This window comes from Microtus ochrogaster, linkage group LG3, assembly GCF_000317375.1.
Source record: "Microtus ochrogaster isolate Prairie Vole_2 linkage group LG3, MicOch1.0, whole genome shotgun sequence".
Taxonomy (NCBI): Eukaryota; Metazoa; Chordata; class Mammalia; order Rodentia; family Cricetidae; genus Microtus; species Microtus ochrogaster.
Genome location: NC_022029.1, coordinates 38,129,099 through 38,145,892, shown reverse-complemented (window position 1 = coordinate 38,145,892; position 16,794 = coordinate 38,129,099).

Sequence of the window (16,794 nt, the reverse complement as noted above, 5' to 3'; positions counted from 1 at the left end):
AAACCAGAGAAAGCAAGGCAGTAAGCAGTGTTCCTCCATGATTCCTGCGTCAGTTCCTGTCTTGAATTCCTGCCCTGACTCCCTTCAGTGATGAATCTTAAGATGAATTGGAACTCTTTTTCTTACCAAATTGGCTCTGGTTTGTGTTTTGGCCCTGCAACAGAAAGCAAACTAAAACAATACTATTTTTCAGAAATAAACGAAAGAGATATCAGCAATCAATTACACAAAAGACAAGATGTGCCACCATGAATTGAGCACAATGTAAATGTGTCTTTGTGAACGTGGGGAAATCTCAGGTGTGTGTGCCATAAGATATATCAGGAGAATCAGTCTTATCCAGAGCAGTTCACAAAATAATGAAGCCAGCGAATGTGTATTTTCACTTTTGCAGGGGGGGGGGGGTTTAAGAATCCTTATAGCTTGCTTAGAATTTTTTAATGGAAGCAAGAATCATCAAAGAGAAAACTTGATCTGTGACCATGGTCACAGACTAAGCTAGGGGTGAGTGCTCATTCCAATTAGTAATATCAAAGCAGTTTTTAAGACTATACCCACACAGGTATTTTCAAATTCCTCAAGTAAAATAGGAGAGCATATGAGATACAGTGAAGACATGCCATTCTTCAAGGTCACCTCATTCACCAGTTTTTCCTTCTGCTTCTACCTACTGGTTCTCAGACTCAGGTCCTTCTGATCATGGAAACTGGGGGGACATGCTGAAAAAAATTGGTATAGCCGGGAAGTTAGTGATAGTAAATTTTTACACTTTGAGGGGTCTAATCATGTAGTGTCATGATCTCATCTGCCATCGCCCCCCCTCTCTTCTACCCCAACTCTAATCTCCCCTTCAAGCTATGAATTCCAGAGAAGAGTTTATAAAAATCCCTGGAGTTATGAACAGTATCATAATATACCCAGTGTTGTGAGGATATACCAAAGAAATGTAGATTTAAGGGAGGAAATATATTTTTCCTGGATAATTCAAGAAAGAAGATCAGGGAGAGCAACAGGCAAAACCATATGAAGAAATAAATGATGCAAACAAATTAAAAAACAATGGCATAAGCCATGACGTGCAAAAAGAAGAATCGTGACATTTCTGTGAATGTAAGACTTTGAAGCCTAACAGACAGAACACGCTCCTCTGTGCAAACAATAGCCATACTCCCTCACCATCACGAAATCCATGTCAACAGCTGCTGTTCCCTCCATCTCAACCTCTCTACTCTAAAGACTTCCCTCAACTGCAGTTAGGGGGGTCACAAGAGTCAAGGTGGACCCTTTAGTTTGATAGATCCATTATTTCACTGACCGAAACTTATCGCTGAAGGTATATTCGCTCTCCTCGTCCGTACTCATAAAGAATGCAGCAAATTATAAATTATATGCAGCTCAAGCCTCCAGGCCAAATCCAACAACATTTACTGGAAGAAATGTTAAATTGTTCCGTGCAAATGCTTTACATTAACACGTGTTTCAGCAGCCGTAGTAGATGAAAATACTGGTTGTTTACTACAAGGAGATACAATTAAAAGGATTCAGTTAGTAAAGCCAATTTGAAAATCGACAAATAGGGATTGGGGTGATGGGTTGGCATATTGCTTTTGCCGAGTACTCAAGTTCAGTTCCCAGTACCCATGCCAAGTGGCTAACAACTGCCTATAACTCCAACTCCAAGGGATCTAATGACCTCTTTTTGGACTCTGTAAATAGCTGCACACAAGCACACAAATAATTTAAAATAAATGTATCAAGTTCAAATAAAATATTTCATAAAATATTTAAATTAATGCATGAAACTATGCCATTTATAAATATTAATGACTCCATGAAATAGTTTTGTTTGTATACTTTCAGGCAATGCTTAAATTAAGTTAAATATGTCTATATTCTCAAACACAAGTCATTTACTCATGATAAAATTCCTTTTAAATGTACAGTTCAGCTACCATTGTCTGTAGTCACCATATTCTTTCTTTCATTTACATTTCTTTCATTTTACAGCCCTGCTGTAATTCCTTACTCTCCTCTCCTCTCAGTCTCTTCCTCTTCTGCCCTCCCTCCCCCCCCCCCGCAATCCACTCCTCATCACTTCTTTAGGAAAGGGCAAATCTCCCATGAGTATCAACAAAACATGGAACATCAAGTTGCAGTAAGACTAAGCACCTCCCATGTATTAAGGTTGGGCAAGGCGACTCAATATGGGTTAGAAGGATCCCAAAAACCATTGAGTCAGAGACAGCCCCTGCGCCTACCGTTAGGAGTCTCACAAGAAGACCAAGCTACACAACTGTAACATATAAGCAGAGGCCTAGGTCAGTCCTATGCAGGCTCCCTGGTTGTCGGTTCAGTCTCTGTGAGCCACTATGAGACCAGGTTAGCTGATTCTGTGGATTTTATTGTGGTGTCCTTGACCTCTCTGGCTCCTACAATCCTTCCTCCCTGTCTTCTGCAGGATTCCCCAAGCTCCGCCTACTGTCTGGCTGTAGGTCTGCATCCATTTCCTTCACACTAGCACTTCCGGATTTGAATTAATTGAAATTAAGTCCTCTTGATCTACCCTTGCCCCCATCCTATCCCACTAGTCTCTTCAACCTCTTCGTTCTTTTCTCTTTTCTTTCTTTGTGTATGTGTGTGAGGGGTTCTGGTTTTGGTTTTGGTTTTTCAAGACAGGATTTCTCTGCATAACCCTGGCTGTCCTGGAATTCACTCTGTAGACCAGCTTGACCTCAAACTCACAGAGATCCTCCTGCCTCTGCCTCCTGAGTGCTGGTATTAAAGGCACCACCTGGGTACTCCTTAATTTCTACAGGAATCAACATTAATAACACTCTTTGCACAAAAGGATGAGATACTTGACTGTTCTTTGCCTAGCTTGTTTCATTTAACATAGTGATTTCCTGTCCCATCAGTGCTGTCACAAATTACAGGGTTTCATTTTCCCTTATGCGTGAGTAGTGCTCCATTACATGTATGTGTATACGTCATTTGTTCATCTATAACCTGTATTATACAACACAATATCTTGGCCTTTGAGAATAATGCTGCATTCAATATATATATCACCTCAACTGGATATATATCTTATAGCGAACTTGCTAGACCATATAATAATTCTATGTCTAATCTTTTGGAGAAACATCTGTTTCCCACAACCATTTTTCAAATTCCCCTTCCTTCCAACAGTGTACAAAAGGATTCTCACATAGAAATCTCTCATTGAGGACCCAGGTCTGGTTCTCAGCACCCACATGGCATCTCAAAACACATGCTAACTCACTCGAATCCCAGGAGATACAATGCCCCCTCTGGCCACTGTGGGCACCAGGCATGCCTCTCACCTTCACTGACAATAATTAGGACACTGGGCACAGGGTTTTTAGGCAGTTTTGCCAAGGTAAATGGCAAAGCCACAAGCTGAATGCAGGCAGGCTGCAGAGCCTCCCTCCCCTGCCTTCCTGCATGCTTGTTAGACTGTGTCAGAAAGGCGGGGCTAGCCATAGGTAACAGGCTCTCAATAAAATCATGTGTTTTACCTAAAACCTATTCTGCATATTAAAACATTAAATGAGTTGTGAGATATTCAAAAATATCTATAAAACCCAGACCATCTCACTTATTAATAACTTAGTGGCTTGCAAATAAAACAGTCTGTTGAACCAAATAAACAAAGAAATATAGCTGGTCGGTTTGAAATGTAAACAAAGAACTAATTATTTAGGCTCTGTATCATCTGCTGCTGTGTTTGGTCTTTAGCAAGTGAAGTGTAATGTAAGAATAAAGTACGTTCATCAGCTACTCTGGTAAGAAACCATAAAAATAAAACTTCAACTTTAACATTTATTTTTTTCTAATTGTTTTTGAGCTATATATTTTTCTCCCCTCTCTTTCTACCCTCTCCCATGATCCCAATTTACTCAGGAGATCTTGTCTTTTCTACTTCCCATGGAGATTAGGTCCATGTATGTCTCTTTTAGGGTCCTTTTTGTTGTCTAGATTCTCTGGGATTGTGAATTGTAGGCTAGTTTTTTTTTTTCTTTGCTTTCTGTCTAAAAGCCATTTATGAGTGAGTATATATGATATTTGTATTTTGGGGTCTGGGTTACCTCACTCAATTTGATATTTCCTAGATCCATCCATTTACCCGCAAATTTCAAGATATCATTATTTTTTCCACTATGTAGTACTCCATTGTATAAATGTACCACATTTTTCTTATCCATTCTTCAGTCGAAGGGCATTTAGGTTGTTTCCAGGTTCTGGCTATTACAAATAATGCTGCTATGAACATAGTTGAGCACATGTCCTAGTGGTACAATTGAACATCCTTTGGGTATATATCCAAAAGTGGTATTGTTGGGTCTTGAGGTAGGTTGTTTCCTAATTTTCTGAGAAATCGCCACACTGACATCCAAAGGGGTTGTACCAGTTTACACTCCCACCATCAATGGAGGAGTGTTCCCTTTACCCCAAATCCTCTCCAGCATAAGTTGCCATCCGTGTTTTTGATTTTGGCCATTCTTAACAGGTGTAAGATGGAATCTCAGAGTTGTTTTGATTTGCATTTCTCTGATGATTAAGTGTCTTTAAGTGACTTAAGTGTCTTTCAGCCATTTTAGATTCCTCTGTTGAGAGTTCTCTGTTTAGGTCTGTACTCCATTTTTTATTGGATTATTTCTTCTTTTAATGACCAATTTTTTTGAGATCTTTGTATATTTTGCAGATCAGACCTCTGTCTGATGTGGGGTTGGTGAAGATCTTTTCCCATTCTGTAAGCTGTAATTCTGTGTCCTTTGCTTTACAGAAACTTTTCAGTTTTAGGAGGTCCCATTTATTAATTGTTTCTGTCAGTGTCTGTGTTACTGGAGTTATATTCAGGAAGTGGTCTCCTGTGCCAATGCATTCAAGTGCACTTCCCACTTTCTCTTCTATGAGGTTCAGTGTGGTTGGTTTTATGTTGAAGTCTTTGATCCACTTGGACTTGAGTTTTGTCCATGGCGGTAGATCTATTTTCATTCTTCTACTGTTGATATCCAGATATGCCAGCACCATTTGTTGAATTTGCTGATGATATGATAGTTTACATAAGTGACCCCAAAAATTCTACCAAGGAACTTCTACAACTCATAAACACCTTCAGTAATGTAGCAGAATACAAGATCAACTCGAAAAAAATCAGTAACCCTCCTTTACACAGATTATAAACGAGCTGAGAAAGAAGTCATGAAAACATCACCTTTCACAGTAGTCGCAAATAAAATAAAGTATCTTTTAGTAACTCTAACCAAGCAAGTGGAAGAACTGTATGACAAGAACTTTAAATCTTTGAAGAAAGAAAGTGAGGAAGACACCAGAAAATGGAAAGATCTTGCATGATCTTGGGTAGGTAGAATTAACAAAGTAAAAATGGCAATCTTACCAAAAGCAATCTACAGATTCAATGCAATACCTGTCAAATTCCAGCAAAGTTCTTCAAAGACCTTGAAAGAACAATGGAAAAACAAAAAATCCAGGATAGCCAAAACAATCCTGTACAATAAAGGAACTTCTGGAAGCATCACAATTCCTGACTTCAAACTCTACTACAGAGCTACAGTACTGAAAACAGCCTGGTATTGGCATAAAAACAGACAGGAGGACCAATGGAACCAAATCGAAGACTGAGATATCAATCCACACACCTATGAACGAACACCTGATTCTTGGCAAAGAAGCAAAAAATATAAAATGGAAAAAAGAAAGCATATTCAACTTTGATATTTATTGAACCTTCCAGTTTGATGCCATCCCCCTCTATGGCTATGTGGCATCGTCACTCATGCAATGCATACACAACCCACTGTGCTGGTGGCACTGAGAAAGAGTGCCTCACATTACCCGAGCCATGGAAATCTGGCCTACATTTCCTTGACCACAGAAAATGCTAGAAAAATCTTGGCTATCTCTTCTGCAGATGCCTGCTACTGATTACCAGTTGGGTCAGGCAAGAGCCTACCACTGGCATTGCCCAAATACATTGGCACTAATGGAAAAAAACCATTCAAAACGCACACCCCTCATAATGGCAGGTTAGTTACAACATTTTTATGCACAAACAGCAGATACACTTATTATTTGACTCTCATCCTTGCTAAATTATTACAGGAAGCCACTACAGAAAGGGCCCTAACATGTGAAAATAAATATTTATTCTCAGCTGCAATCATTTCTTCTCACTTTTGATTGCGTGTTCTCCTCACATCTGTTTCTCAGACAAGGATTTTAGAATAATAACACAAATACTTAGCGGGACCTCATTCCTCAGGCACAAAGAAAAATAAAGCCTGGGGCTTCCAATTAGCTTTATGAGAATGCCTGGAAACAGACTGCGAGACTGGAGAAACCCTTTGAGATGCTGTCCGTTGACGCAGGAGTGTTAGTGTTTAGAAGGACAGAACTATGTGGTCCTAAATAGTCGTCCCAGAAATGTGAGCGGTTGTTTCACAGTGATCGAGGCTTGTGTGTTTAGGAAATGACCAGAAGCGGCAGACAAATCCTTAGATGAATAGCTAAGCTCCTTGAAGTAGCTCTAGCTACACATAAGACTGTCCTCCCCTTGATTATTTCATGACCCCGCTCATCAATATCATCCTCGGGGTCAAGGTCAAAGACCTTTCCGGATACTGTTAAGAATGATGCTGTTAGCAGAAAACATGAAGTCTTGGGCCTAGGAGGGGAAAAGAAAGTGAGAAAAAAGAGCAGGGCCAGGAGCAGCAGCAGTGACAGCAACAGCCGGGTCACAAAGGATGACAAATGAGCCCTGTAGGCTTCCAAGCAGGAAATCCTCCAGTTTCTCAACAGGAATATGATGCTGACACTTGAAGAGTAGCTTTTCTCAGAGTACGGCTTATGTGGGGACCAAAAGTAGGGTCTGTTCTGTGAGTCCACAGTGTCCCAGAAGGCTGCAGAAAACTAGAGAGGGCTGAACCAATGCTCTGATCTCACCACAATCTAGTTGAAGCCATTTGCTGAGACTCTCCTAGAATGGGTGTGGAATCTACCTAGATCTCTTTTTCCCCCACACCAGCTTCCTAAAAGCCTGACTTGTTCCAAGCCCTACCCCTCCTCCCAACTAGGTTAAAGAACCTCTTCAGGAATGCAAGGTGACAAACACTACTACTGCTTAGCTCCCTGTGGCATTCCTCTCTGATTCAATGCAGGGATGCAGTGTATCTTCCTGGTGGATATCACAGGCTCCTAGTCCTGCTTTGCCCTGAACAGCTAGACAGTGCTTGTTTTCTCCATAAATCATAGGTAATTATAACAATATGGGGTGTGTCAGGTATTGCTGCGAAGGCTAAAGAGTTAATGTATTTAAACAGAGGCTGGGGATAGCCAAGTGGTAGTGTTTGCCTAACAAATATAAAGTCCTCATTCTCATACCCAGAAATTCAGTGATTATGGCAATAATAATAATAGTTTTATAAATAATGTCTAGAATTGACTGACTTGGTAATTGTCATCTACTACTAATTGGAATTAGTACTACTTCTGCTACTACTTTTGTTGCCCCCAGACACAGTCATGGTCCGTAAACCCAGCATTTGGATTGGCTACAAGAAAAGTATGATCTGGTATCATAGAGATAAAAACCTTTACATTCGCTAAGCTATGCTTCCTAAGAATCAGCTCGGAAGCTCATCACAGGGAGCAATTCTGCTTCTCCTCGCCACAGGTCCTTCCACAGGGACGGTCTGGAGCCTCCGAATCTGGACTCATGACAAGCGCTCCAGGAATGCAGAATGACGGTGTCAGAGGTTCAGGGAGCACTGCTCTGGAAGACAGCACTTCCTCAAGCCATGGATGATTGCGGCCTTCCCAGGTGACTCATCCTTCCATTCCATCAGTCTCTCCCCACTTCCAGTAACCCCTCAGAAAGCCAACTGATGCAGCCTATGAAAGCTATTTCTTAGCCACTCTAGGTGCTGTCGGTGTTGGGAGAGGCCATTTCACAGCAGCGAAGCATGGCAGGAAAACAGCTGTGTGAGCTGGGCTTTACCAGCCGCTTTTCCTTCTCAGGGAAACTCTGTCACTCACTCTTCACAGATGAGGAAACCGGAGCAGCAAGCCCTGAGCATTTTGCTGAAGATCGCAAGACTCCGTAATCAGAGCTATGCTTCACGTCTATAGGAACATAAAGCAGAGCCCTTCCCTTCAAGTCCAGTAGGATCTTCAAACACTATTGAGGGGGGAGTAGGCAGCCTGATAACTCAGTGTGTGGAGCCCCAAACCATCTTTCCGCTTCACTAGGCCTGCTTGATTGGAGCCCACAAACAACCTTATTGATAGCCATCTCAAGTAGGTCACGCTGGCCAAGCAAGACTCAATCCAGTTTGTTTTACTTTGATTTGAAACCTCTTCAGTCATGGTGTATAGAAAGGTTTATTAATCCCAACTATTCCCTAAGATGAAGTCATGATGCTTACTAACGGTTTAGACAGAAGCTGTGTAATCAGCATGTGATCAATGGAACTCTTAATTCTAGTTAGTGCCACAATAACTCAAATAAACAAGCACAGTCCCTTTAGAGTTGTGTCTACAACAGAGGTAGAGGAAGATTCATTGTGTTAGGAGGCCAGTGGTTGGCACTGTTTTCTAGCCATGGTGCATGGGTGGCTTGCATTTCTTTTTACATTATCTTGAAATTGGAAATTATGTTCAGGTTCATGAGTGGGAGACACAGACTTTCATATTTTTCATTACTCTATCACAGGGACAAAAACTCTTTTAAATGTCAGCAGTGAAGATGAATGGAAAGTGATGGACTTTACAACAGAGCATAAGATGTTATCAATAAAGAAATATATGTGTGTGGGGCCAGAGTGGCAATGACTTCATTTAACCTCTAAATCCAAATCTGATCTTGATGTGATTTCCTGTGTACATGCTGGAAGGGATGATTTGGCCCTGGCAAATAGCTCTCTTTCTAGACCACATGCCTGACCCACAGCCACAAGACGGCAGATCGGCTGAGAGGTGAAAGACCTCAGGATGTGGCAGTAAATCAAAATGAGATGGGTGCCAAAGTAGCCCATTCTGAAATGAGCACCACAAGGTAGCCCCAGGTCACTGGCCACTGAAGAATCAAAATGGGCAGGAAGGTTGACAAGTGGCATAAAGCAAACCAGCCCAATCTCTTAACTGTGCCTCAGTTTCCTCATCTGTCAATTTGGTGGTGGTGGGAGGGTGAAATGCCTTAGCTTCCTAGGTGACTTGTCAAGATGGAGTTCTTGACATGGCACAATGGGATGTGGAGATGCTTGGAGAATGACGTCACTCAAACAGCGAATAAGTTAGAGATGCTGGAGAGCCTAATGAAAAGAGAAAAGAAGCTGTTCAGTGGTGATCTTCAGGGCTCTTTTGACAGCCCTGACACTGCTCACATTAACAAAGTGCCTACCTTTAAAATAAGCATCTGCACGATCCAATCATGCAGAAAAAGGAGCCATCCACGGAGGGGGCAGCATGGTGAGCGTACCTTTCACTAATGTTTCAGGCAACAAATTTGATCTAAGTACAAATGAGTTCACATCAGGCATTTCCAAGATGGCCATGTATTCTGCTCTAGGAAAGCTAAAGAACTGTGCTTATGGTTCTTTTTGTAGCAAACTCCCGCTAATCGAAGGTAAAAGATTCTCTGCGGCCCTGTTTCCCAGGTACAAAGCACTATTTCTCTGATTAATGATCTGGGAATCTGCAATAACTGCAAAGGCAACATTGTCTAGTTCTAACAGAGTCAGCTACCTTTGCCCAGGTGTTAAACCAATGCCCTCATCCCGGGAGTTGTTTGGTAATTAGCAGGACCAGCGGGTGTCTGCACTTGCTACTGTTCCCGGTAGCTGAGCATATGTGTCAAGTCCCTGTTGGGGGGGAGGAAGAGGGTGAAATAAATGATCCTCCCTAGCAGTAGCAAGGTCAGCTCTTCCTGGGAAGAGAGGCCCAGCTTCCTACCTCTGCATCAAGCACTATCCTCGCTCCTCCGCACCAAAACCCTCCATTTGCTTTGAAACTGGCTTTGGCACATTCTCTTTCTCACATTCCAAAGACCTCTGCCATTCCAACCATTCCAGAGTCCTCAGAGATCATACCTTAGGGTTTGGGAACCACCGCAAAATACCAGGTTATTTTCTTACACCCACATTGCCTTATATCTGTCAGTGAGCAACCGTGTTGGTGAACTGGCTGAGCAAAAGCAGCCAAAACACAGTGTAAGTACAAGCCTATGCGGCAATAGAGAAGTGTGTTGGAGATGGCAGAGAAAGTTAGGATCCTAGTTAGTATCTGGCAATACATAAACTTTGGGTAGCAGATAACCTTCTCAGTTAAAGGGCTGGGCCCCTACGGAATCTGCACGTTTAAAGTCTGTATAAATGTCCTTAGCATCATTTTTTCTAAATGCAGTCATACCTACGGGATAGCAGGTCTCTGCTGCACATTAGAAAGAGAGAAAAAGACAGCAGATGAGGTTTGAACCTGGTGGGCTCCAGTTGAGGACAGATGATTCAGTTTCTCAGTGTAACACTGAGGCGACCAGGCACGAGAATGTCTTAGCAGACAAAAAAGGGTGCTATGACAGTTTGTAGGAGAGTTAATCATTCCAGATGGGGGCAGTGAGGGTGCTTCAGTTGCCAGCTTGCACACAGAACACACTGTTAAATTTTAGATCAACAGCAAACATTTCTTATAGTGCACACAGACCTGAGACTCACTGGCACTTTGTCTTGTACAGCATGTAGGACCTGACTTACCCTGGAGGTGGGCAGTGCCTTCTTAGCCAAATGGGAAATACAGCTATTCCATTTTTAACAGAAATAAAGTTTTTTTTCTCTGTAGCACTCCTCACCATATGGCATGCCATATATTTATTTGTTTATTGTTTATCAGTCCCCCCATTTAAAATATTACGGCAAGAAAAGCTATCTATTTTTTTATATTCCCATGATAGCAACCATAGACGGCATGGAGTAGGTGCCTGGTAAATATTTATTGACTGAATGAATAACAATGAAATAAACGAAGAAGGCAGGAAATGGCTCATCTTTTTCTCTTGTGACTGACACTTGGTAGATGCTTGGTTGGTATTTGTTGAAATATGAACACACTGACATAATCGCAACCATGGTAGAGCATTCAGACTAAATGGAAACAGGAAAGCTCAGTAATAAAATAAACATATGGGGGGTTGGAAAGAAGGTTCAGCAGTGAAAAGCACTGGCTGCTCTTCCAAAGGCCTGGATTTCAATCCCAGCACCCACATGACAGATCACAATGTCTGTAACTTCAGTCCCAGGGAATCCAACACCCTTTTCTGGCCTCTGCAGGTACTGTATGCACGTGGTTCATGCAGTACATCATCCACAGACATACAATCAGGTAAACACTCATAATATTAAAATTAAGTAAAAAAAAATAAGTCTGATCATCAAACAGTGTAAATTTAACATAGAATTGTAATGTTAACAAAATCTGTGTCATGTCTGTACAGCCCCTGCCTGGCTCGTGAAGTCCTTGCCAGCCCCAAGTCTGCAGTGATGATGCCTGGGAAGGAGAATATGGGAAATAACATCGCAAGCAGGAAAGGAACCACAGCCTCTGGTCCTTCTGGCCTCCAGAACAGTCTAGCTCCTGGCTGTCAGGACTACCTCCCCCTATGGGCCTCATCTCCTCAGAGGGGAAACATGTGTGGCTTCCTGTCGCTTGGCTTCTTCAAAATTGTTGTCTAGTCTTACAGAGACAACGAAGGGACCGAGCTCAGGGAAATCGTGCACCAATATATGAGGACTAAAGTCAGAGCATTTTTGCACACCTCTTGTAGAAATCAGGGATTACGGGGAGGCTTTTCAGAAGCAACAGCTGCTGCAACTTGTGGCACTGCCCTGCTGTGGCCTCAGGAGACACCTACACAAAACCATGGCTCCTCCAAATAAAGTCAGTTTGCTCTGTGTCAGCCGGTCTCACGTGCTCTTTGTCAAGACAGATGTGTATGTCCGTAGATGAATGATAATTGACAGGTAGGTTTAAGATCAGAGAATCTCAGGGGAAAAAATCTGATGGACCTTCGACTAAATTACCACAGTGGCACCAACACCCTTTATTACTCCACGGTAAAAAAAAAAAAAAAAAAAAAAAAAAAACTAAGTGTATCCTTAATGCTCTCTGATTGTACAGGTCACAGAAAACTGCTACGAACAAAGAGAAAACATTGACAAGTAAAAATAGAGATCCTTCTCTCAAATGGTACATTTGTGTCTCTGGCTTCTTGTTTTTCTACTTTTTTAGTGACATCTCAATGACTTCTAAGTTTTCACAGTTCGGTCATCAGTCTTTGTGTACTTGTGACATATAAACTAACACTCTAAGGAAGAGAAACAAAAGGAGAGGAAGAAGGGAGGGAGGGGAGGAAGGACGGAGGGAGAGTGAGAGAGGGTGGGATGGAGGAGTGAGGAAAAGGAAAATGCCAGCGAGGAACAGTAAGCAAGACAGGGCAAAAGATGTAAGATAGAATTAAGTCAAATCAGCTGTTATTGAGCAAAGAAGAGAGAAATGGAAAACTTTGAAATTTAGAAGTGTTGCCATATTCGATTTGTTAAGATCCTATTCACTTTTCATTTCCCCCTTCCCTGTGAAAATAATGATTTTATTTGAACATTTGACTTCCATGTGCTCTGATTTATGAGGATTATGAAGTCAAATACAGCATTGTTCCACAAATATTTCCTGCCCGACTCCTCTATGCTAGACCCGGGGAAGCCACAGAGGATACAGACCCAGGTAAGATGCAAATCTTGGGGTTGGAGAAATGGCTCAGTGGCTAAGACTGAGTACTGGTCTTGATGGGGACCAGGTCTGATGCTCTCTTCCAGACTCTGGTACTGCATACGTGTGCATATACTCACACATAGATACACACACATATGCATATGATTTTAAAAAAATAACAAAAATGAGTAGTTTTAAATAGAATTTTACTAATTTAAGTTAAATTTAAGTTAATTAAACTTAATTCAATTAACACAATAATTAAATTTACTAATTTAAATAATTTTACTAGTTCTTTGAAAATGTCACACACCAAATTTGACCATATTCTCTTGTCACTCCTCCCCCTAAAGCCTCCCAGATTCACTCCCACCTACTTGACCCTTCCCAACTTTGTGACTTAATTTTGTCTAAATAAGTCCAATTTGTGCTACACACGTACTCATGGGGCCATCTGCCATACTGTGGTCAACCTATCAGAGGCCACACCTTAAGGAAAACCTTCCTCCAGAAGCCTCCAATTGTGGATAGCTTCTCAGCTGGGAGTGGCTTCATAAGCCCCTCCCTCTCTGTGATGGAATATTGACTGTTCTTGTGTTGGTCTTCTGCAGGCAGTTACAGCCTCTGTGACTTCCCAAGTGTAGCGGTTTGACATGTTCAGAGGACACCACTTGGGTCTACTCCTCTCTGGCTCTTGCAATCTTTCTGGCTTCTCTTATGTCTGAGTCATGAGGAAGGGATAATAGAGACGTCCCATTTGTGGCTGAGCACCCCACCACTACACTCATTCTCTGCACTTTGGCTGATTCTGAGTTCCTTCATTAGCCACCATTCAGTGAAGAAACAAAACGACAGCAGCAAAAACCCCTCATCAGTTTCAACTTTATAGGGTAATTTTATACTATGTCCACTATACGATGTCCTACCATATAAACATAGTAGGTTTATCCCTAAGGCCTGGGAGCTACCCAATAATGGGTTCATGGCCAGATTTAAAGTACCAGGCAGAATGGGACCTTAAATCCAATAAGAAAGTAGTTGGTGACTATTTAGGGATAGTACCCATCCATGTCTTTCTTCTATTGTTGCTGTGGGACTATGATTTTGTACCCTGTAAAGATTTGTCAGTTGCATTGCTTCAAGAAAACATTGATTGGCCAGTAGCCAGGCAGGAAGTATAGGCAGTGCAACCAGAACAGTAGAATTCTGGGAAGAGGAAAGGCTGAGTCTGCAGTAGACACAGAGGAAGCCAGATGAGAATGCCTCGCTGATGAAAGGTACCAAACCATGTGGCTTAACACAGACAAGAATGATGGGTTAATGTAAGTTATAAGAGTTAATAAGAAGCTTGAGCTAATAAGCCAACCAATTTATAATTAATATAGACCCCTGTGTATTTCTTTGGGACTGACCAGGCAGGACAGAAACCTCTGTCAACATATTGTAGTTCATAGGGTTCACAGCTAAATATGGCTACTAATGATGTCCTCCATAACCCAGAAACCTACATGGCACCTTCTAGTACTATGACATCAGCCATGCATACATAATTTTTAAAATAAAACAAATCTTTAAAAACAAAAATAAAAGATGCAAACCTTGCCCTACTGGAGTTTCCCACCTGGACAGATATTCATACTCATATGCCTTTGAATATGAGGCCAGGGCTGTGAGTGTTTTTTCTTTCAGCCCATACACATGCCAAATCCAGAATGCCTTTGCTATTATTCATGGAATTTCCAACCAGATATTCTTTCTGACTAGAAGTTTAGAAGACAATTAGGTATAATTAAAATGTCCCTTGGCTTTATTAACTAAAGTCGGCTAACAAATGAGCTAGCAAGATATAAAAGGTTTTCTTGACAACAATATAACCTGTGCTTTCCCAGGCTGCATGAACTTCCTGAGGTGGCTGCTTCTTGGTCCCAGAAAACATTGCAAAGAGAAACAGCTGGAAGGCATAGGTGTGGGAATCTAAACAGGACCTGTAGTGGTGAGGGGGAGGGCCAGGAGCATTATAAAATACCCAAGACAGCATTTAGGCTTCCAGCCTCAGGCTTTGCCCTTCCTGAATGTACAGAAACTGCTGCTGCTTTCCAAGAAAGGATCTGCCTTTCCTGGCTGTCTAGGTTTGGGAACGAGCTCAGCAATCTTCTAGACAACCACCATCACTCCCCCTGCAGTCTTTATGCTTATGAATCTTGTAGACCTAATAAGGAAATACAAAACTACTAATTAAGACAAAGTGTGGGGGTTGTGATGGCGCATATTTAAATCCCAGTGCTCAGAAGAATGAGGCAGGAGAACCATGAGTTTGAAGCCAGCTTGGGCTACATAGAGAAGCCTTATCTAAAAGAGAGAAAGAAAAAGGTAGTGAAAAAATTAATAATGGTGGAGATATTTTCACAGACACACCCAAAAAGAAAGAACACAGCCAACAGCCTGGATGTCTGCTCTATTTTTATTGTCCCTTCCTGTGTTGGATAATGCAGAGGTATTGCATTGTGATATGTATGTGGGTGATTCTCACAACTCAACAAGTCCCTTAGAAGGTGCACCCTGAGCGTTCTCATTTTAATGACAAGCTGAAAGCTGCTGGGTCATTAAAGAGGATTTGAAACCTCTCTCAGACTTCTTAAGTCAAAAGATTACGCCGTGTGCTTTGTGTGTGAGCTATGAGGTATTAAGTTTTTCCATCTTGGTGCAGCCTGAGAACCTGATAATGTTTGTAATTGCATTATCCAGGCTAGTGATAAAAAAAAAATACAAATCCAATGTTATCCACTGGCGGTGTTAACCCAGGTGGGTAGAGATTAAGTCAGTAGTTCTATAAAAGCCACTCCTTATCAATATGAATGCCATGTGGGATGAAATAAAATGAACTAAAACAAAAGTGTCCTGTGTATATTGTTTTCCCCGTTGGCAAACTGCCCTGAAGACATGAAAGTCTTTTGATAAGGTCAGCTATTCACAAAAGAACTGGTGGTCTACAAAATATTCCAGGTCTTCCTTGCCCCCACAGCTTAAGTTTCTATTCCTTTATGGTCCCATATCAGAGGTGTTTTGTTTCCCTGGCAACATTTTGGTTTTAAACTCAGAGTAAACTGAATTGCTAGATGCTGTTCACACTCAGATTCACTGTGACTTCGCTTTTCTACTTGATGTTCTTCTTAGACCTCGTGTTTATAAAATAACTTTAACAATATGGTGTATAGACTGTACGGGTAAATTTCTGCCTTAGTATGTTCCAGGCTTTGGGTTCAATTCCTAGCATCAAAAAAGCAAAAATAAAATAATATTTCAAACACATGTCCCACAAGACTCTGAGTTCAATAACCAGCACCAGAAAAAAAATATTTTTTACAGAGAATATTTCACTCTGAGACAATATTAGTCACAGCAAATATAAACCTTCACATTGAGAAAGCATGCTGTCTTGGTCATTTAGAGATCTATATGCATTTAATAGTCTGTGCTGTGATGTGGTAAACAAAGGAGCCAACAGGTTTTACATGTTTTTTTGTCACTAATTATTAATTCATTTATTAAACACCATCACATTTAATCAGTGTTGTGCCATACACCCCCACTGATCTAGAAAACTAGAGAATTTAAATGTTTCAACCTTATGCTCTTGTTCCAGACAGATTATAATCCCATGATATCCTCCGTGAGTAAACCATCTTTCAAGTGATGCTGAGGATGCACAACAGAGAAGCAAACAGTTCAGTAATCTGATGTATTTGTATTACCTCATACAGTCATACCCATGAAATACTGTTTGTGGGTAAAACAAACAATAACCATAAACGGAAATATAATGGCTGCCTCACTAAAGTATGTACTGCCACAATGTATACCATGCCTATCTTCTAATGGCAAAATGAAAAGGTCCTAAAGTGTGGGTGGGAACACACCACACACACCCCTGCATGAAGAAGAGTGTAAACACACCACACACACCCCTGCATGAAGAAGAGTGTAAACACACCA